General features: G+C 36.7%; 1 pseudogene; it reads left to right on the plus strand.

Annotated features, from left to right (window-relative positions):
* Positions 1-642: 642 nt before the first annotated feature.
* Positions 643-18,538, plus strand: LOC129899918 (endoribonuclease Dicer homolog 2-like; annotated as a pseudogene).
* Positions 18,539-23,252: the final 4,714 nt, after the last annotated feature.

Consider the following 23,252-nt stretch of genomic DNA (forward strand, 5'->3'; position numbering starts at 1 on the left):
TTTCTCTCTCTTTTATCAATCAAAAACCAATTTTTTCCTCTTGAAATAGTAAGTTTTCATAATCTTTACAAGTATTTTTTTTAATATGAACAATTTTTATGGGGTGTGTTGATATTTGTCAAGAACTCTTGTTGCAACAATATTTTGGTGTATTGATGTTTATCAAGTTTTCTGAGTAAAAAAATACTTGCTATGATTAAAAACAATAACTATGTATACATATATGAGGTTTCTTATTACAATTTGGTCTTAGCCTATTAATTTTATTGAGACTCTTTGTTCATCAAATTCACTTGTGAGATTACATTAGATATATTATTGTTGTTTAAATTATGTTATCACGATCCGATCTATCGAGTCATGATGGCACCTACTATAACCCAATGGTAGGTAACCCAACCCATATCCCAAAATTGCGAGTAATGAGATTCAGGGTAGAAACTAAATAATAATAAAACAATAATGGGAATAACATGAATAAGAGGAAGTAAAACAAAAAATATATACAACAAACTATAAGAACCCTCATAGAACTTGAAAGTTACAAGTACAAAGTTGCTACAAAATAAATACAAATCCCATAAGTGGACCAAGAAAACAAGCCTTATTTCAAAAAGAAAAAGACTAGTCAACTATGTAAAGATGGAGACAGGAAGATCCAAAAATACCAAGTGCTCACCCTTGTTTCCGATATAGACTACAACTGGTCCAAATCAGTGTTGATAACTGGTGCTCGGACCTGCATTACGAAAACAGATGAGTATTTCATGTGTAAAATATTGCATTATTGTCTGATATTCAATTTAATTTTAGGTACTTTAAATCCAATTCTAGGTGTGTGATTGATAAGGAAAAAAGAACGTGCAAGCTACAACTTCCCAAAAGTTGCCCACCGTAAAATATAATTAGTGTATAAGGGAATGGCAAAATATTGAAGTAAATGCATACCTCGAAGCTTGTAAAGAAGTTCATCGTGTGGGTGCCTTGACCAACAATCTTGTTCCTGATATCGTGGAGGAAGAAACCATCAACTAAGAATTGGGTAATTCTAACATATTTTATCTAATGTGGTTTTTTTAATGGATTGTGGTGCTTAACAAAACCTATTATATTGTGCAGAATGTCAAATCCATACTGTTGAAGAATCTAAATACTTTCCACCAGAGTTGGTTAGCCATTGCACCAATGATTCAGAAGCAGTGTACTACTGCTACCTAGTTGAGTTGCAACATAACTCTTACGACGATTTCCAAGTTCATAGAGTTATACTTGTTGTTAGGACAAGGCTAAAGTTTAATGATGAAATATTGACATTTGACTTGGATGTTGATAGAAAGGGGTAGATTGAAAGTTCAACTTAATTATAGTAAAGTTGTTACACTTACTTCTAAAGAGGTGACTATAATTCTAATGGCTATTATTATGTATTTACTCGTTACCTGTAAAAAGGGTTGGTGATACTTTTTATATATCTATCTCTTTATCTCTAGATTCAACGTTGTGGAATGTTTCAATCCAGCATCTTCATCTTTTTTCTCTTCAGATTCAACGGTGTTGGAGGTTTCAAACCAACATCTTCAAAATTCTTCTTGACCGTGATTTGAGTAAGCTGCAGGATGCTTTGGTTGCAGATCAACCGCCTATTGGTTCTGCATTTTCTGATTATCTTTTGCTCCTATCTTTGATTACTACCCCTGATATAAATTGGAAATGTGTGAATTCTTTGTTGTTTCTGTCTCAAGTTCTTGGGGATAAGCATATGGCTTGTTGTTCTACATAAGGTCAAACAAAGTGTGAGCACCAAAACTGGGGTGCTATGTAACTGCAAGTTAGAGAATTCATTGGTGTCCATATTTACTGCATTACCAGTATTTTGGATAATTTGATTGCAACTCATTGTTGGATATGAGAACTAGAGAATCCACTACCTACATAGAATACTACAAAAAGCAGTTTGTACAATTAGCTTCTGATTTCCTAGTGCACCTTTTCCATATATAATCTTTGATTTCAAAATATTAAGTAAGGTGCGGTTTACAAGCATGAGATCAACATATGATGCTTTGATCAAGAATCATTTCTTAGGGGAAAACATATTTGTAAAGTGCACAATTACCTTCCGAGATGCAGAACTCAGAAGGCTAGAGGTTTGATCATATGGTTCTTCTTTTGTTATAATGCTCATATATGATCACTTAGCTTTGGCCTCCTTTGTAGATTCAACTTATTCATCTGTTGAGTTGCCTCCTGAACGTTGTTCCCTCATCATATGTCACGACCCGACCTAGTACCTAGCATTAACATGGCAATTAGAATCCCGAGGACCCCAGCCATGCATCTTAGCATAACATCAAGAGCATACATAAGGTAATGAAATAAGAAAAGCAAGGATCAAAGATATGGAAGCATAATCTCAATATAGAACATAAGTCTCAAAATGCGGAATAAGAGATGACATAGACTCCAATGGACATCTAACATGCCTCTACTAGTCTAGATGGGGGATAAGACAATCTCCTAGCTCACCCAAATAAAAGTTAAAATAAGTCATAAACTCATAGGAAATAAAATTTCTCATCCTCGAAATATGAGGACTCACCAACAGTACCATAGTGCTAACTTTAGCCACAAGGGTAGGAGGATGAACGTGATCGTCAGCCCCTACATTATGATACAATTTAGAAAAAAAAGTATGTGTTAGTACATGGAATGCACTAAGTATGTGAGAAGATGCATGAATAATAAACATAGGAAAAATCAATATGAATCATGGGATGCAAGACCAATATCTTCAAAACATAAATAAAGTCATGAAAGCATTAAAACATTTATCTCATTGGTCAATGCATCAAAATCCCATAACTATCATAAGAACTCATAACTCAACTGAAACTGTATCGGATAGGAATTTTAACCGACATATAACACCATGCGAGCTAATACATAAAATTTGATGACTCCTACATCGAAACAGGGGAGGCTACCTTGCCAGGCATACTCCATTAATAACTTTTTTAGCTAGGCTACGTGGATCCACTAGCTTCGCCATATAGGCATCCGTAATCCTACGTGAGCAAAATAGTTTGGGACTAAAGGTTTTTACAAGAATAAGCCTCTTTAAAACTGAAAACTGGACAGCACGGAGGACCCACCATGGTCCATTAACTTCACCACGGCCCGTGGTGGTGTTCGTGGTGAATGCATTGAACTTGAAGAAAAAGGAAATCCTCAGGACCTCCTACACGGAGACCATGACAGTCCGTGAAGGTCACCACGGCTCGTGGTGAAGGTCTTGGAGAGGATCCTGACAGGAGGGTCTGCAGGGGTGACCACCACGGAACCCACCACGGTCTATGAAGGACAATATGGCCCGTGGTGTTGGGACGTGGTCCCTGCCTTAGAATAATTTCTAAGGGTCTCAGGGAAGGGGTCACCACGGAGGGCACCACAGCTCATGGGGCTCATCATGGCCCGTGGTCCCTATCGAGGACCTTATACTACAGAATCTGAGACTCCAAACTCTGACCACGATTATACACCATGAATCGTGGTGAGGAGAACAGCCTGTGATGGCCTTCGTGGTTATCATCTGGTGTCAAAAATTGAAATTTTCTAGAGATTCATCTTTTGATCCACGTTTTAGGACTTTCCAACTTCTGGCATCTTACATCATGTCACGTGTCTCTATTTCTACCTTTTATACCTATTCATATGTTCCTTCGATCATGCATCGGATTGAGTCCTTGGTTATGGCCTCAAACTTAAAAAGAAAGCATTTGGATCACTGCCCAGTAAAATATTTTTATTCCAACCGTTAAGGCATGTGCTGCTATGATCTCATCTCAGATCTTTGCTCTAATTAAATCACTCTTTCTTAAGCAGTGAGCTTCATACATACTCTCATGCTCGCAACTTACTCTTTTTTATTATTATTTTAGATTTTGGAAGCAATGACAACGAAGAAATGTCTTGAGAAGTTTCATTTGAAATCACTTGAGATACTTGGAGACTCTTTTCTAAAATATGCAACCAGTATACAGCTATTCAAGAATTATGAAAATCATCATGAAGGTCTTCTCACTGTTAAGAAAAAAAAAATCATTTCCAATGTTGCACTATGTTGGCTTGGATGTGCTCGTAAAATACCGGTAGGTATTCCTTGGTGATCAACTTTATGTCCCTATTAATCATGATGACTTTTTTTTTCTTTCTGATATGTCTCATGGATGCTTAAGACAACCAGGGAATATTTGATTGTACACTTTGATCAAGGATGCGATACTAACTGTTAATTATGCCTGCAACCTAAAAGTTGTTTAACTCTTGCATATAAACACTCTCTAATTCCCTTCCTTGCCCACACAATTGTCTATTGTTTTTTTATAATGGAAAGTAGTAGTTATTCATATTTGTAAAACATGCATATTTCGTCAGTGCATCAGTTAGAGTACATTTATTTAAGGACATGTCAATATTGAGGGAGTGCATTTGGATACTTGTATAACTAAATATCCCAGTGAATTTTTAAAGAGTTCCTTTATATTTTACTGGTTTAACTACATATTCTTCTGCGTTGCTGGATGCAAATGTTACCTGAATTATTTTCCTTTTTCTTTTTTTGGTTTTCTCTTCAATAAATACCTTTTGATTACAGGGATTTATCCATAATGAACCATTTGATCTTAAAGCGTAGCTCATTCCTGGTGATAATTCTCAAATTGACAGCTTTGATGAAGAGTTCCTAACGTCTTCAGATAAAATGTATAGTAGAGGAAAATAGAAGATTAAAAGTAAGGGTTTGGCAACAAATGGGTTAACTGAATCAGATTTTGTATTTCCACTGTGAAATTTTCACTCATAATCAATGGCAGTTCAGAAGACGTTTTCCAATCACAGAAAGGCTTGACATAAGGTGACCCCATGTCACCTGTTCTGTTTATCCTAGTAATAACGGGCTTGAATTTCTTGATCAGGCGAGCAAGGGAGAATGGATGGATTAGAGTCTTCTATGCTAACAGAAATATGGGCATTGCTAAGTAGATATCCCATCTGCTTTATGCAGATGACTCCCTAGTCTTTTGTGAAGCCGAAGCTACACAAATAAGGCATTTGAGAGCTATCCTAACCATTTTTTAAGCATTTCAGGGCTCCATGTTAACCGGAAGAAAAGTTGTCTCTACCCAATCAACCAAGTGCCTAATATGCAGATCCTAGCATAGAACCTAGGGTGTCAAGTGGTTTCCCTACCTACTAAATACCTAGGTATGCCTCTCGGAGCAAAGAATGAGGAGTTAGAAGAATGGAATCAGATTCTAAAGAGAAAGAGGAAACTAGCAAGATGGAAAAGTCAATATTTTTCTTTGGGCGGCAGACTAATTGACACTCCCCGAGCCTACACCCTAGATGTGGCCGACACTCGAAAACCATTGTTGGTTCCAAGCAAACCACTTTGTCTAGCTAACTCACTTAGCGGAAGACTTAACTCATGAAAATTATTTCAATTAAGCACATATAGTATATGCAAACTTAACTTCTAGAAATAAAATCTTAATTCTCAAATATATATATTAGAATATAACTCAATGTTTTAAAAATATGAACTCTGAAAATAACTAAATAAACTCTATCTGTGATAAAGCCTCTAAAACTGACTCTGAAATAGGTACCGGGATAGGCCCACGACTATCTCAAACTGGTAAATAAAGACTGGAAGATAAAGATCAAGAGTGTCTCAAAATGTAAAGAGGTCTCACCAAAAGCTGGATGGAATTTTGATCTCCAACGATGTGCCAGTTGAGTATCTCTATCACCTGTGTCTCTATCATAAAATGATGCAACACCAAATCGCGTCAGTACATGGAATGTACGGTATGTAAATAGCTGAAAGAAAACTTACTCGAAGATACTCAACTCAACTCAACTCATAGGAATCAACTCTGAAAATAGCTCAACTCAATAAAGCATGCAATATATAAAAAAGAATGCTTTAAAAGATATGAATAAGTAATGTAACTCAGCATATAAAAATATAAAATTTTACTTATTGGAAAGTTTCTCTAACCGACAATCATCACTTATGAGCTATGTGATGATACAACGTCTTGCCAATGTTGCCAGAGTCATCACATACCTTGCCAGGGCATGGGACAAACTTTAACTTATGGATCCATCTTATGAGCCTTATCAGAGGCAATGGGAGTCGACCAACTTTTAGTATGATCCTATCCTACGCTGGCTACGTAGTTTCTGGAACTAGAGTGAATTGACTCTTATCCAACTCGGTGCTCAATACTACTCCTGAAAAATATTATGCTCATACTCAATGTTTAAAAACATTCACTTTCTCAATTTGAGGTAATTACTCAAGAGATCCTCTTAAAAGAGGTAAAGCTCTAAAGTATCTCTGTACTAATAAGAAAATTGGAAATCAAGGTTTCCCATTTCTCAACTCATCTCTTTTCTTTGAAATAGTTATTGTCTCAACTCAATGAATATATTTAAAAGCATAATTCAACTTCTCAACTCAATCTCAAAATATATATTTAAAATGCTTAAGTCATTTATATTCAATAATTCTCATGCTCAAAATAATGATTAAAAGACTTCTCAAATCATGCTCAAAATGATAAATAAAAGACTTCTCAAACTCAACTCATGCTCAAACTCTTTTTCAATTAAGTGATGAAAATAATTACTCATCCTTAACTCAAACAGTGCATAAAATAATTAATGCAAAACTCAACTAGAGTTCATGTGAGTGCAAACATGAATCCATAATCTCAAAAAAAAAACTCAACTCGAGAAACTCATCAAGGTATAATTGAATGTATACAAGAACACAATGGAATTTGCATAGATAACTCAAAAATTCACATTATCAGAATTAAAAACTCAATCTTGAAACTTTATTTGACTATATAGAGAGGTAGGGCACGAGGAAGAACTTGATCCAACATTTGATAGCCTTACATACCTGGACATCGAAGAACAATTGAACTCGAAGAAGAATAATCAAGAGACCCTTTTTTGAAATTCGTGGATTCATTTTCTTGGAAACCCTATGGTAAAGATTTAAGATTTCTCTTAGCGATTCATGAATAGATGAAAACTTTTGGATTGGAAAGCTTGAAATCTATGAAGAAGAGCTTACCTTGTTGAAGAATCTTGAAAGAGAAACCTAACTTGATGTTTTCTTGAAAATTCTTGAGTGTTAAAGTTTAGGAGTGAATGAGAGAGTTTTTAATTAAGAAAAATTGGTTTCTTCACGTTTAGGGATATTAAAACAACTCCCCAAAGGGTTATAGAAAGAAATGCCCTTAAAAAATAAAAAAGGGCGTTGTTTGGATTAGGTAGTGAAGTTCTTATCCTCTCCGCGTCCGGGAGCCATCGTGGACTTCTGCCAGGTTGGAGCTTCTCCCGTAAAGCGGTCATAACTTTTTACTCTGAACTCCAAAAGAGGCAAACTTGGTGTCAATGGAAAGAGGACATGTATATCTTTAATTGTATAGATGAGGGGCCTCTTAATATTCTGAGAGCTATGGTCATTTGAATTTGACCCTTATAAGATCTTATATGAAAAATTAATTGGTAAAGGATGTTTGAACTCGACTTAATACTAGTGGTTCCTTATGACCCTAATTCACCTTTAATACACTTCAAATAAATTGATCCTAAAATATATATACAATGAAAATTCATCGGGTTCGATCTTATACGTATATGAAAAATGGCTCGGGTCTTAGCTTAAAAATATTTGGGGTATTACACTAACTCTTATAAAATCAGTCATGGATGGCCAACCTACCTATATGATGAGTCTATTCCCTCTTCGAAGAAGTATAGAGAAAAAAAATTAACAAGGCAAGAAGAGTATTCCTATGGGAGGGCACCAAAGAGAAGAAGGGGTACAACCTAGTCAAATGAGATATGGTGATCTTTAGCAAAGAGCAGGGTGGTCTAGGCACAAAAATGTGAGTTTCACATAATGGAAATTTACTGAAGAAATGGTTGTGGAAATTTTATTGTGAATATATGTCTCTTTGGAGGATTTTCATTTTACAAAAATATGGGCTCCTGAATAGTTGGATTACTGAGGAGTTGACTGGTCTATTTGGGTGTTCGGTGTGGAAAACAATTAGAAGATTGTGGCTCTTTTTCAGTAATAATCTGAAGTAAATAATTGTAAATAGGGAAAAGACTAGTTTATGGAACAAAGTGTGGATTGGAGAAGAAAATATGAAGACTACCTTCCCAGATATGTACATGTTGAGCTTGCAACAGATGGACAAAGTGGCACAAGTATGGAGTCCTCAAGGGTGGAACTTGATTTTTAGGAGGGTCTTTAACAATTAGGAGATAAACAGAGTGGTTGAACAGCTGCAGGTCCTAAATGGTTTCCTAGGAGCACATGCAGGCCCTGATTTGCCAATGCAGAAGTTGTACAGTAAGGGCTTCTTTATTGTGAAATCATGCTACTGGAGATTGAATTAGAGTTGCTCGATGACAACTATTTGGCCTTCGAAACTGGTTTGGAAGATTAAAATCCCTCCAAAAGTATCATGATTCATTTGGTTGGTGATTAGGAGAGCCTGTTCAACCCATGAAGTACTACAGATGTCACACCCTGAGAGGGTACCCTAGGCGTAACCGGCACTTGAAGATCATTGTTGGTCCCCCAAGCGAACCACTTGGCACAATCATTCATATATTCATTCATTCATTCAAGCACTCAGTGGAAGACTCAATTTAATAAAAAGTACATCTTAGTGAGCTATCTCAATTGACAATCTAAATCATTCCATATCAAAAGAATAGCTTTAAATAAAATAGTTCAAGTCAACTCAAAGGATTATAGTTCTAAAAGAAATAAATCCAAGAAATAGAAACATCAACTCCAAATCTATCACTGTATAGTTATGAAGCCTCTATCCTATTCAACTAAATGGTGCCAATGACAACTCCATGGCTATCCAAAAGAAAATAAAATAGTCACGATTCCTCTGAAGGCAAGAAGGTCTCACCACTGTCATGAAAGAAGATAGATCTTCAACGGAGCACCTGTTGATGATCTCTAGCACTTGTATCTGCATTATGATTCAGGACAAAAGGCGTCAGTACATGGAATGTACGAGTATGTAATATGGCAGGAAAAACAAATATACAACAATATTTACATCAGTCTCCACAATCAACTCTAAAGAAAGGAACTCAATCAGAACGTTATAAGTCTAAAGCATGAATAAAGTTTAGATAGAAACAAATCTTATACAATCCAATCCAATCATAATATTATCAAGAACTATATGGGAGTTTCTCTTATCCGACAACCATCACATATGAGCCAGTGATAGTACAATAAGCCAATGTTGTTGCCACGATCATTCAATACCTTGCCAGGGTAGGAGCGAATCAACCAATCATGGATCTAAAACCAATCAAGTCCTATCATATCAGGATAATAAACTAGGAAACATCTGAATTAACAGTTCAATACTCTCCTACATTTGGCAATGTAGTAATTGGGTTCTAGTGGTAGAGAATGCTCATATCATAGTCCTCGTGCAGCTCAAGCCATCTCCTCTACCTCAGGTTCAACTCTTTCTGAGTAAACACATATTGTAGGCTCTTGTGGTCAGTAAACACACCAAAATGCATGACATATAGATAATGACGCCAAATATTAAGAGTGAACACTACTGCTGCTAACTCGAGGTCGTGAGTTGGTAGATCCTCTAATGAATCTTAAGATGTCTGAAAGCATATACAATAACCTTGCCCTTCTGTATTAACACACAATCCAATCCAACTCTAGAAGCATCGCAATAGATAACAAAACCCTATGTTTCCTCGGGTAGGGATAGCATTGGAGCAGTAGTCAACCTTATTTTTAATTTTTGGAAATTCTTCTCACAAGAATCTGTCCATTGAAACTTAACCTTCTTTTGAGTTAGCTTAGTCAATGGTGAAGATATGGATGAGAATCCTTCAATAAATGTGCGGTAATAACTAGCCAGACCCAAGAAATTTTTTATGTTAGTCAGGGATGTGGGCCTTGGCTAGTTCTTAACCACTTCAATCTCTTGTAAGTCAGCTTGGATACCCTCACTAGACAACATGGCCTAAAAATACCACAGAACCAAGCCAAAATTCACACTTTGAAAACTTAGAATACAACTCCTTATCTTTGAGAGTTTGAAGAATAATTCTAAGATGATTAGCATGCTCCTCCTCTGTCATCGAATAGATTAGTATGTTGTCTATAAATACAATCACAAACATGTTCAAATACTGTTTGAACATTCTATTCATCAAGTTCATAAATGCTACAGGACCTTTGGTCAAACCAAAGGACATAAACAAAAACTCAAAATGACCATACTGGTTCAAAAAGTTGTCTTTGAAATATCACACTCGCTTACTTTCACTTGCTGATAGCCTGATCTGATATCTATCTTGGAGAAACAGGTGGCACCCTGAAGCTAGTCAAGAATATCATATATCCTGGGAAGGGGATCCTTGTTCTTTATGGTGACCTTATTCAACTGATGATAGTCAATGAACATTCTCAAAGACCCATCTTTCTTTCGCACGAATAGGACAGGAGTGCCCCAAGGTGATACACTAGGCCTAATAAACCCCTTATCTAGGAGATCTTTCAGCTATTTTTTCAATTCTTTCAACTCAGCAAGAGCCATTCTATATGGTAGAATAAAGATAGGTTGCATATCAGGAAGGACATCAACACTATCTATCAAGGGGGACTTTGGGACTATCCTCAAGAAAGACTTCAGGAAACTCATTAACAATCGAGACTGACTCAAGAGTAGGGGACTCAACACTATCATCCTTGACTCTAACGATATGATAGATACACCCTTTAGAGATAAACTTTCTAGCCCTAATATAGAAGATAAATTTATCCTTAGGCACAACAAGACTATCCTTGTATTCTAAGACAGGCTTTTTGGAAATTTAAACTTAACAATCCGAGTCCTATAATCAACAGAGGCATAATAGGTATAAATTCATTCTATGTCAAAAATTACATCAAAATAAACCATGTCCAACTCAACTAAGTCAGCCATGGTATCCTTGTGATAGATAGACACATTACAATCTTTATAGACCCCCTCAGCTAAGATAGACTCACTAACAGGAATAGATACACTGAAAGGCTCAAGAAGACTCTTAGGAGTTCTATCAAATTTACTAGCTACATAAGGAGATACAAATGATAACATTGCACCCGAATCCATCATAACATAACAATCAAGAGTAAAGACTCGAATCATACCCGTCACAATGTTTGGGAGTTCTCCTAATCTTGGCCGCTACATATGGTATATAGACGGTTTAAACCTCCGACCATACCTGAAATGGTACCTCTTTGATTACCTCTAGCTAGGGATGTCGTGGTATAATACAGGGCAATGTTTCCCCATGTCAGACACTCTCTCTAAAAATGGTCCACTTGGCCACATTCAGAACAGCCATTCCTTTCCTCTTTGCACTCTCCTAGGTGGAGCTTACCGCACTTGCTACAAGGTGGCTTTCCTTTCGAACCTTAAGCCACACTAGCTTAGGATAGAGAACCTTGGGCTTTGAAATTCTGGTGACTCTGTACCTGATGATCATACTTGTTTTGCAACACAAGTGCACTTGTCGCTTATGGGGCATAGGTGGAAGACCTCTTCTGAAAGAAGGACCTATTTCCCTTACTTTGCCTCTGCTCACTCTCATGCCTAGTTAATTTAGCCTTTTTTTCTCAAATGTTATTCTATGTCTTTCTTCTTATCATCCTCAACTTGCTAAGTATATACCATCAATCTGGAAATGTCCATGTCAGAAATTAGCAGTGATACCTTGCACTCCTTCTTCACATGTCTGCCCAAACTGGAGACAAATTTCCTCATCTTAGACCTCATAGCTGGAACCATCTCTATGGCATACAAAAAAAGTTGGATGAACTTAAGGTTGTACTCCTTCACAGTCAGCCCCTCTTGCTTCAGATTCACGAATTCTTCTACCTTTTCTTCCCTTAACTCCCTAGGAAAGAAGTGATCAAGGAATTCTCTCTTGAACTCGTCCCAAATAGAAGGCTCTGCATCCTCACCTCTATCTTCTTCCCACTGATTATACCAGATATTAGCAACATTCTTGAGCTGATAAGGAACCAACTCAACCCTTTTAATTTCAGTAGCATGCATTGCTATCAGTATTTTCCATATCTCATTGATAAAGTTCTGGGGGTCCTCCTCGGCCTTAGAACCCATAAAAACTAGTGTATTAATTCTCAATCTCTAATCCTTGTGGCACCAGAAGGCTCTTGAGAACTAGAGTTAGGAGCTGGTGAACTCTAGCTACTATTTTTGGGCAGCTACCAACTAAGTGAGAATAACAATCGATCCTCAGAAATATGCCTCTAAAGTCGGTGAAGGCTGAGCAGTAGCTTCTTAGGGTACCTCAATGGACCTTACAGATCAGTCCCTAGTTCTTACTCCTGGTGGTGGGAGCATCTCAGACTGTGGGATCTCAGTGTTGGCAGCGTTTTTCTGACTATCAATACATTTATGAGGCATTATCTATAATTTGTGTAAACGTACAAATTAAAAGGGAACTTTTAGAGTTAAACTCTTTAGAAGAAACTCAGAGTATGAAGAAGCGAAAGAATTTTTTAATGTCCTATAGCTTCCTGATTATAAGTGTGGTGCATGACACCCTCATAAGCAAAACTCTACTAGACATTGTTTTATAGACACCATAGGACTCTTGAACTCTGTGCAATAAAAATAATTTTGTTGCGCCCTAGACATGGCCGACACTTGAAGACCATTGTTGGTCCCCCAAGAGAACCACTTGTCCTAATCACACATTCATTCATTCAAGCAAGCACTAAGCGAAAGACTCAATACGATAGAAAGTACATCTTAGTAGGCTATCTCAATCGACAATCTAAATCATTCCATATCAAAAGAATAGCTTTAAATAAAATGGTTCAAGTCAACTCAAAGGATGAAAGTTCTAAAAGAAACAAATCTAAGGAATAGAAATATCAACTCCAAATCTATCATTGTCTAGTCCATGAAGCCTCTATCCTATTCAACTAAATGGCACCAATGATAAGTCCATGGCTACCCAAAAGAAAATACCAAGAGAAAATGAAATAGTCATGAATCCTTTGAAGGTAAGAAGGTCTCACCACTGTCAGAAAAGAAGTTAGATCTTCAATGGAGCGCCTGTTGATGATCTCTAGCACCTGTCTCTACATCATGATATGATGCAGACCAAAAGGCGCCAGTACATGAAATGTATGAGTCTGTAAAAAGGCAGGAAGGAGAAACAGTGAACAATACTTACATCAGTCTCCACAATCAACTCAAAAGAAAGAAACTCAATCAGAATATTATAAGTCTAAAGCAAGAGGAAAATTTAGATAGAAACCAACCTTATACAATCCAATCCAATCAGAATACTATCAAGACCTATATGGGAGTTTCTCTTATCCGACAACCATCACTTATGAGCTAGTGATAGTACAACAAGCCAATGTTATTTCCACTTCCGTTCAATACTTTGCCAGGGTAGAAACGAATCAACTAATCATGGATCCATAACCAATCAAGTCCTATCATGATAGGACAAAAAACTAGGAAACATCCGACTTAATAGTTCAATCATATCCTACGTTTGGTGACGTAGTTATTGGGTTCGAGTTATTATTTACTCTTACTCAATTCGGTGTTCGATACTCCTCCCATGACTCAAATCTTATAGGACAATCAACCCAAATCAAACCAAATCAATAAGTCTCAAATGGACTCTTTATCAGTTCATTAGTTCAATCAAATCAATCCTTTCAACTAATCAATTTTCCAATCATTCCAAATCATTTATTTAAGAGAATTTTGGACAATCATTTATCACAATATTTAGTTGAGACCATTCACTTGGGTTCAATTATGAAAATATAAAGGACTATCATGTTCATCAACACTATCATCATGTTCACATCCTAATCACAATCATGCATTCAGAAATTCAAGACTCTAGACTCAATCCTTAAGCATATACATCAATATCCATCAATATGCTATTAGGGTTTATGATATAAGTAGTTCAAATCATTTTTTCAAGAAACTAGTTCATAGAAAAGCATCAATTTCTGAATAATCAGTAAAATATGTTAAATTTAAGAAAGAAATTCTCAAGAAACATAATCATGGGGGCTCAATCATATTCACAATCAATCTATCACAATCATGGGCACATAAAGGAACAAAATCCATATTTTAGTTCAGCCTTACATACCTGAAAATCGAAAGGGACGATCGATATTTAATGAAATTGCTTGACGACCTTGAACCCTAGCTTTGTTTCTTCTCTCTAATCACTTATCTCAAATGTTCTAAGTGAGAATGAGAGGAAAAATCCCATTGGTTAAGTTAAAGCACTGATTTTGGGTCCCTAAACATGCAGGATTCAATTGGGAAAATATAAGAAAAGACCAGAATGTCCTTCATTAAAATAGGATGGCCACTGTCACAGATGGCCACCACGGTCCGTGTGACTCACTACAGCCCGTGGTGAGCGACCGTGGTCCTTGACTTGGGATATATTAGGAGAGTTTGACCTTCATGGAGGCAACCACGGTCTGTGGTAGTCATTACGGGCCGTGAAGGCTCTCATGAAGTCGAACCATCCCAAAGGTTCAGGGGGTTAAGCTTCCGGGTCCGTAAATACCACTACGGGGAAAAATACTCTATCGTGGTCATCTCCAGACTTGGGAGTCTTGGGGAGGGGGTTCAACTCCATAAAAGGGACTACTGTCTGTGGTGCTCACTATGAGTCGTGGTCCCTCTCGTGAACTCCTTTCCTGACTTCTATCCCTTTCATGGGACTTCTCCACAAACCGTGAAGTGGAATACGGACCGCGGCCAATCTCGTGGTTCTTACCTAGTGTGATTTTTAGATTATTTCAGAGTTAGTTTATGCTTGAGACTTCAAGGGTATTACAACAGAAAAGAGGTATACAGATTTGCTCAAGGTGTTTTATGTATGAGAAAGAGGCAGAGATAAATAGTCACCTGTTCTTCACTGCAGAACAACTGTAAATCTTTGGAACATGTTCTTTCGTATGCTAGGCATAAATTGGATAATGCTCAGAACTTTCTTTGACTTGCTGAAATAGTGGGAAGGAGTGGGGAGAAGACGGTCACAAGAAGAGTCGGTGGAGGAGCATTCCAGCATATATTTGGTGGACATTATGGATAGAAATAAATGAAAGAGGTCATAATGAAACAGTCAGCAGCGTCTAGAATATGAAGATGAAGAGCCTTAGTCTTTTGTATTTTTGGTGTAAACAAGATATAGTAGAAGAGATAGATAGTTTAGTTGATTTCATAGGACAATTGTAAAGTCTAATGTCTAGACTTTGGTATTGATGATACCCCTAGGTTGTAAATCCCACCCTATCAGTTTTTACCTGATGGGTTTTTTGGTGTGAATATACAGTTACCATTATCAAAAAAAGATTAAATGTAAGAGAGTAGTTGATGTGGTTGAGGCACTAATAGGTGCCTACCTCAGCTCAGACGGGAAAGTAGCGGCTTTATCATTTATGAAATGGCTTGGGGTGGACATTGGTTTTGTTGATGCACCTGCGCCAAGGCACTTTTCCATGAATACTGAGAAGCTAGTCAATGTTAGATACTTGGAATCCCTGCTACAACACAAATTCAATGATCCTTTTCTGGTTGTTGAAGTGCTAACTCACCGATCTTACATGCTGCCTGAGATTCCATGATGCTATCAGGTTATTCTCGTAAATAAATATTATCTGTCCGCTGTTAAATACTTGGATCTATATTTTGCAGTTCGATTACTGGAACATATTGTTGCCTTTATTAGGAAATATGTGAACCTTAACCTTTCATTAAGCTAAGGTTGCATATCATTTGATGATTATTCATACAGCTGCTAGTGACAAGGAAAAAAATTCACTGTCTTATTCATTTAAGGAAGTTTCAGAGTTTTATTTAATAATAATATGAATCCTGTCTCGCTATCTTTGCATCTTATAATAAATTTAATATGCATATCCTCACATTTGGACAAATCTATTCTATGAACACTCAAGATGAGTAATGTCATAAACAAGAGCAGTACTTCATGGTGCTTAGGCATCGGAGAAAGAAAGGTAAAGGTAACAATGTTGAGATTGAGAAAGTCAAGTTCTGCCTTTCCTAACTAATTATGAGTTTCCAAGTAGAAATTGATTGCTAGAGCAGTAAGACTGATGTTGATTTGAAAGAAGGTTCTTATCCTATGATAATGCTAGCAGTTGTTCAATTCTTGAAGGATATGATAGAGCCTTGAACATTTGGTGCCAATGAGCTTCTTCTATGACAAGAAATGGGGTGGCCTTGTGACTAAACAAGGGAAAAATGAGACTACAAAACATTTGGTGCCAATGAGCTTCTTCTATGACAAGAAATGGGGTGGCCTTGTGACTAAACAAGGGGTAAATGAGACTACAACTGTTTTGGTTTTGGAATTTACAATGACCATTATTTTCATATGGGATACTTCGTGTATGCCATTTCTGTGCTTACCAGATTTGACCCTGCATGGAGAAAGCAATACAAGAGGCAAGCATATTCTTTAGTGGAAGATTAAATGACTTAGGACTGAAGGAAGACCAGCATTATACGCGTCTTAGGTGTTTTGACTTGTGGAAATTACATTCTTGTGCTGCAGGGCTGACTGAATTTCCATTTGGGAGCAATTAAGAGAGTAAAAGTGAAGGATCAATGCATATTATTCAGCAGCATTGATGGGATTCACCTATGGAGATGCAGATCATGTTTCGGTTGGCTCAGCTCTTGCAGCCTTGGAAATTCAGTTAGCACAAACTTGGTAGCATGTAATAGGAGATGAACAAAATCTATGCACCGTGTTTTTTCAAGAAAAATAAGGTGGTTGGTATTTTATGGTCTAGAATAAGAGATGGTATCCTTTGGTTTCTCCATCTGAGAGGAAAGATATCAGGCTGGGGATTCAAGTTCTATCATTATTACCAGTCACTGAGGTTTTTTCTGATACTGCTTTTGTGAAATGGGCACTCACTAATGTATCCAAAAATAGAACTGATGATGGGCGGAAAGGTTTTGTTTATGTCAATTTATAAGAAGAAGAAAGCTCTAAAGAAAGTGAGGGACCTAAGCAGTCATGATGATGGAACTTCACCTTCAAATCTTTTGTGGTGGATTCATAGCAGAATATGATCAACACTAAACTTGAGAGGGTCACTAATTATGCTTGTTAGATTTCTATTCTTGATAGGTTGATCATTTCCATTTGTTAACATCAATCAATATGATTTGAGGAACAGAGAGAAAATCAATGTGTTTAATGATCAAAACGTCACAAAGTTCATGTTCTTATACTGTACCATTTCGTGAAGCTTTTTACTTGAAATTTGCATCATGATCAATTGAGTTTACAAAATGAATCATTTTTTGTTGTGTCGTGGTTCCTTTGTGGTATGTTCAGCCTTCCTTGAACACTGAGAAGATAGATTCACATTGCCTACAATCATAGTTTGTCCTTTTAAAATCAATATCGGTGTCTTTTTAACTCTCTTGATTCAAATGCTGATATGATCACCTAGCTATGCAGTGCTTGAAATTTCTTGAAGATGCAGTGTTAGATTATGTTGTCATAGCACATATCTAATTCAAATATCAAGGACTGACTCCAGGACTAATTACTGATTTGAGATCTTCCTCCATAAACAATGAATGTTATGCTCAGTCTACAGTAAAGTCTGGCCTGCACAAGCACATTCTTCATGCCTTGAAAGATCTGCAGAGGCAAATATCTAGTACTATTGAGGATTTCGAAAAATTGGATCTTGTGTCCACATTCGGATGGGAGGACCAAAACTACGTTCCCAAAGGTATTGCGTACTTGCATCAGACATAACACTTCATCATACAGAATAAGAAAAAAATTGAATGCTCTTTCTTCAATCAGTGTAAATATTTTTCATTGTCAAGAGCTTCATCATAAGATTAGTGCGGATTAATTGTATCATATATGCTATGGGTTTAGCTCATTTTCTTTTCTGGTTTGCTATAGGTTCTTGGAGATGATATTGAATACCTTGCTGGTGTGATCTTTGTTGATTCTGGCTTCGACAAAGACACTACATTTCAGAGTATACTACCTCTTTTAGAACCGTTGATTACACCTGACAGTAAAGCTCCAGCCACTAAGAGAGTTAAGTGAACTATGTGACCAGAAAGGTTATATAAAGAAGAAGGATGTCGTCTCTCGTGAGAATGGTGCAGCATATACTACAGTAGAGTTATAAGCAAATACTGTATTCCATAAGAGCACGTTCTCGAGACGAGACAAAATAATGGTCAAGAAGGTGGCTAGTAAAAATGTTCTCTAGTCTCTGAAAGAATGCACATCCAATCTTAGCATTAGTTACTTTTTTGCTACTTCAGTTTACAAAAAATTTAGAAATCCTTAATATTTTAAGGATCATTTTGGTTGTTAGATTTCTGCCCTTATTAGAACTGTTTGGATGTGCCTTCCATTGTATTTTATTTGCTATTTCAATTATGATGTTTGTTTTGTTGTAATGTATTATTGGAGAGTTTTGTTTATCACAATGAGAGAAATTCTAGGGATACGACATTTCTAGTTATCATGATGCACCTCGACCTTTGTTATCATTGCAATAATTTTTGATTTGTTGATTTACGAGGTAATATTATGGCTATGATTCTTTGAAATTTATAATAATCTATTTTTGTTCTCACACTTATATTTTTATGATCATAATAATAATACAAATGATATTATAATTTTCGTTAGGAAATCAAGTAGGGAGTATTAGTTATTCAAATTATAGATGCAAATCTGTTTCTTGATGTCCAAGGTTAAAGATCCCATTCTATATGACCTTCGTTCTATTTATACTTTCCTCTTTCGATTTTTGTTCAAGAATATAAATGTATCCTACTAGTTGCGAATCAATAAAATAATAAAAGTAAAATCAAATAAGCAACTCAATATGATAATTGTGCATTTCAACTCAATTTCATGACAAAAACATCTATAGCCATAACTAAAACAATAGGGTATTTAGCCACTCATAATCGGGTTACACAGTACTTGTTCATAATCAAATCAAGAAAAGAGAAGCAAATGGAGTAAGAGTTGAATTATTAATTTGTTCTTGTTAATTTTAATTCCACACAAATATAAGTGTTAGGTTCACTTTAATGGACGAATCAAAAATTGAAAGATTCTTACTAGCAAGTTTGACCCTATCCATTAATAACTTGGTTAAATTAAGGAAAAAGTCATAAATTTCTCTCTCAAGTTGTATCGAAAAGTCAATTACACATTTTAACTATTAGGGATACTGTAACGATCCATTAGGTCGTTTTGAATACTGAGGCTTTTTATTTCATAAAAGACTCATCCCGTAAATTTTAAATGGGTATTTTGGACTATTCGATAACTATGGTTATTTAATTAAGGGGTGAATTTAGAGAACTTATTTAATTAATGGGCTAAAGTGGTAATATATTTAATACCCTGTACCACTTATTCAATATTTATTAAAATAAATTTGTAGGGTTTATCACTTTTAGAAAAGCAAAGAGAAGAGAACAAAGGATAGTCGAAAATACTTTGTGCAGTATCACCTAAGAATGACTGCTTCAGGTAAACAAATTGAAAATTGAGGTATATTCACTTACATGCAATTGTGATGGTTGCAGGATGTAGTAGTGATATTATTAATATTATATTTGTGAGTAGAATTGAATGGTCTTGCAACTTACATTGGCAAAAACTATCAATTTTACTAATTTTTTTATTGTCTAATGAGGAATGATAGTGGCATTATGCATGGGCTAAGGAATTAAGGTGTGCAAATTTGATTTGCTGCAGCAAAGTGCAGCGCTGTTCTTTTCTTGTTGTGGACTTAGGAGATAATATTTGATGGATAGCTATGGCTTAATATGACTAAGTAATTATAGGCAATGATACAGTAATGATTTGGGATAATAATTAGGTGATGATGGCATACTGATTGTATGGCATTGGCAATTGTGCCATTATTGGTTCAGTGGCTAGGTTTGATTTTAATTTTGTTTGGTTGTCACTTTATGATCCAAATTTTGATATATTGATATAAATAATTAAATTAGGTGTATTGTATTATATAAATACCATTTGAGTTATGTTATTTGGTTAAGACTTAACCCTAGGTTTGAGATTTAGAAAATTGATTATAGTAATATGAGTGTCTACATACTTGTTTACTTATGAATATTGTATATTTAATAGATTGGAAACATTATGCGACATTGAGGAAAGGAAAAGCATTGAGAAATTAGTTTGCTTGACTTCGATTCTTCGGTCAAGGTAGGTTATGGTTTATTCTATATCATAGATAGACTTTTAATAGTATTTGATAGTCATTGAGTAATGTGTGAAGTTTACTATGCATTTAATTATTGTGGTTTGGATGATTGGTATGTTGTTGTGATTTGTTTGAAATCCCAAGACCGTGAAATCCATAATCTTGATCTTGCCCTATTAAAAATGGTGACTTGAATAAAGACGGCTTGATGAAATATTGTTAATGAAGTGAAATGTAATAATAAAGAATGATAAATTAATTATATTTGGATCGGGTATCACGAGCTGACATGGTATATTTGGATCGGGTGTCACATTCCGACAAGGTATGTTTGGATCGGGTGTCATATTCTGTACGGTATATTTTAATCGGGTGTCAGATTTCGGCACGGTAATATTAAAGAAAAACAAATTAAAATAACTTAATGCTACCCAATCTCCAATAACTCATTTCCCAAAAGAGCGTGATGTGGAGGCGTGAGTCCTTATTTGTGATCTTAATATTGTTGATTGGTTATGTAATTGCTCATTGTATTGTCACTTGATCTTGATCTTGATCTTGTTGGTTGTCACCTGTTAAGTGCTATGGTTGATTTTCCGCTATTACTTTATGCATATTGATTTTTATTTTGAGTCGGTCGATGATACCTACTCAGTACATGTTGTTCTGTACTGACCCCTACTTGTATTTTTCTTTGTTTATTTTGTGGAGTGCAGAGAGTATTCCATCGACTTCAACTCGACCTCAGCTCTAGTCAGTGTCCAGCACATCAGGTTCCAGGGTGAGTTATTCCTTCTAGCTCATATTGGATTCTCTCGGGCATGGCATTATGTCCTTAGTTTTCGGACATATTAAGTTATTTATTTATTCTGGTGTTTGATATTTTCAGACGTAGTATTTTAGAATTAGATGTCCTTGAAGTGATGACTTTCAAATTTTGGGAAGACGTATCTAATAGACTTTAGTGGTTTTATTATTTCTTACTCTCATAAATTGAGCTTTCGCATTATTGTCATATTTTATAAGTTGGGGTTTTTATCATTGGTTCTCCCACCTAGGAGGTTAAGTGTGGGTGCCACTCATGGCCCATTTTGGGTCGTAAAAAACTTGGTATTAAAGCTTTAGGTTCGGTGATCTCTGCACACAAGGATAGGTCTAGTAGAGTCTTGCAGAACGGTACGGGGACGCCTTTACTTTTCTTCGAGAGGTAACGGGACTTTAGGAAAACTCCATTCCTTCTTTCTTTCTTGCTATTACTTGAATCAAATTGGTATCTAGGTGATACAAATTGGTATATGATCTTCTTCATTTTATTTTCGCAGATGGTTAGAACTAGAGCAACAGCAGCACCTGAGCCAGCCGTTTTGGCTGTAGCCAGAGGAGGAGTAGAAAAGAGAGGTCGTAGTAGAGGTCGCAGGAGAAAGCCCACAAGTGGCAGGGGCCAGGCAACTGAGCCAGCCAGGGAAAGAGCAGCGACCCCTCCACCAGCTGATGAGGTAGCTAGAGAGGATGTTGAGGTAGAGGATGAGCAACTTCATGAGAGAGAAGCACCACCACAGCCTACTCCAGAGATGATCCACCAGGTTCTCACCTATCTCAGTGGGTTATCCGATCAGGGACAAGCTCTCCGAGCACCTCATATCCCAGGAGTAATCCATGCAGCTTTTGTGGCTCCCTGCACGGCTACGCCCTTGAAAACAAGCATATTTCCTCGAGTGACTACAGTTTCTTTAATGACTAGTAACCAGCATGATCTCTTTGTTAAGTTCTTGAAGTTGAAACCCCTACTCTTCAGGGGTACTGAATCTGAGGATGCTTATGATTTCCTTGTTGATTGTCATAAGCTACTTCATAAGATGGATATAGTAGAGAGATTTGGTGTTGAGTTTGTGACATACCAGTTTCAGGGAGATACCAAAATATGGTGGCGGTCTCATGTTGAGTGCCGACCAGCAGAGGCGCCACTGATGAATTGGGCAACTTTTTCTGATTGTTTCATGGAGAAGTATAGAGCAAGGGAGGATGTCTGTTACTGCCTATGATTCTAAGTTTCATGCCTTAGCCAGATATGCTACTCAACTTTGCTTCATTCCAGAAGAGCAGATTCGCCGCTTTGTGAAGGGATTGAGGTCAGATTTACGGATTCCAGCTTTACAGGTGGCTGCTTCAGCAAAATCTTTTTAGGAAGTGGTTGATTTTGTGATAGAGGTAAAGGGGGTAAATCCAAATAACTTCTCTAAAGAGACAACGTTTAAGAAGTTTTCTAAGGGAGGTGAGTTTAGTGTTTCTTACTCCAGAGGATAAAGTTCTGGAGATTATTCGACCCGTCCTATTCAGTCTTCATTTCAGGTTTCAAATGGATGTCCGTTAAAGACTAGTCAGCCCTTTTCAAATTTTGAGGGTTATCTTCAGTCTTCTTCGTCTTCACAAAGACTCACTCTTGACCCTAAGACTTGTTACGGATGTGGTGAGCCTACACATATCAGAAAATATTGTCCAAGGCAAATTCAAACTTGGCATGATCAGGGTTATAGAGCCTCAGCAATTAGAGGTAGAGGCAATGGCTATGGTAGGGGCCATTTTTCTGGAGCACGTAGTGGCCAAGGTCGTGGTGGTCTCCAATCCAGCCAGGGTGGCGGGTAGGTTGGAACTATTGGAGCACAGACATGCAAGGGAAGTGGCCAGACAGGCGATAGAGCCCATTTTTATGCTTTCCTCGGGAGGTTAGAGGTAGAGGCATCTGATGTTGTTATCACATGTACTCTTCTGTTCTACGATAGCTTGGCTTTCATATTATTTGATCCTG

This window comes from Solanum dulcamara, chromosome 8, assembly GCF_947179165.1.
Source record: "Solanum dulcamara chromosome 8, daSolDulc1.2, whole genome shotgun sequence".
NCBI lineage: Eukaryota > Viridiplantae > Streptophyta > Magnoliopsida > Solanales > Solanaceae > Solanum > Solanum dulcamara.